This window comes from Desmodus rotundus, chromosome 3, assembly GCF_022682495.2.
Source record: "Desmodus rotundus isolate HL8 chromosome 3, HLdesRot8A.1, whole genome shotgun sequence".
NCBI classification, from domain to species: domain Eukaryota; kingdom Metazoa; phylum Chordata; class Mammalia; order Chiroptera; family Phyllostomidae; genus Desmodus; species Desmodus rotundus.
This window is the reverse complement of record NC_071389.1, coordinates 77,763,349-77,764,246: the sequence shown is the minus strand read 5'-3', so window position 1 is coordinate 77,764,246 and position 898 is coordinate 77,763,349. Positions and strand designations below refer to the sequence as shown.

Genomic DNA, 898 nt, shown 5'->3' with positions numbered 1-898 from the left:
AAGAACACACAGAGGCAGCCAGTGGTGAGAGGGAGGGCTACAAAGAGGCAGAGGCAAGATTCTTTAAGGGCCTCACATACCATGGGGAGTGGACAGTGGGAGCTCAAAGCAGGACTCACGTCAAGTCGTGTCTTCACTGGTATTCTTAAAGGATCCACTTCAATGTGCTTTTAAGCGATTCTTCAAAAACAATGTTTTTATAGCAAAGACTTGAGGCCTTAATGAAAATGACACTAGATGACATACACATCGTGGTGACCCCAGTCTTTTTCTTTTCCTCTTTAAAAGCAATATGGAATGCTTCGCAAACTTGCACATCATCCATGCATAGGGGCCATGCTAACCTCCTCTGTACCGTTCCAGTTTCAGTATACGTGCTGCCGAAGCGAGCACTGTGGTGACTACAGTCTTATGTCTCCCCCACAGTAGTCCCCCTCACTCTACAGTGCTCAGTAAATAGTAATGGAGTGTTCAATTGATTATTTAGAGTCAATGGATATATGCTATTTTGTAAAATCTTTTGCTCAAAATAATATTCTCTGGTGTATTGCTTTTATTGGACCTCTTTTCAGAATCATCTAAGCCAGACCACAAATCCAATTATGAGATTCTGCATTCAGCCCTGGGTGGCTCAGTGGACTGAGCGTGAGAACTGAAGCATCACCAGTTCAGTTTCTGGTCAGGGTACATGCCTGGGTTCAGGCCAGGTCCCCGGTTAGGGGCTGGGGGCATGCAAGAGGCAACCAGTCAATATTTCTTTTGCACATCAATGTTTCCCTCCCTCTTTTTCTTCCTACTGTCCCCTCTTTCTAAAATAAATAAAGTCTTTTTTTTAAAGAAAAGATTCTGCATTCAACCCTTCTGCTTGCTTCTCTGTAGCACAGGATGAATCTGTCCA

General features: G+C 43.9%; 1 non-coding gene across 1 annotated transcript; it reads right to left on the bottom strand.

Moving 5' to 3' along the window:
* Positions 1-286: 286 nt before the first annotated feature.
* LOC112309467 (U6 spliceosomal RNA) lies at positions 287-393 on the bottom strand. Its single transcript, XR_002975260.1, has one exon. It is a non-coding gene; the product is annotated as a U6 spliceosomal RNA (small nuclear RNA).
* Positions 394-898: the final 505 nt, after the last annotated feature.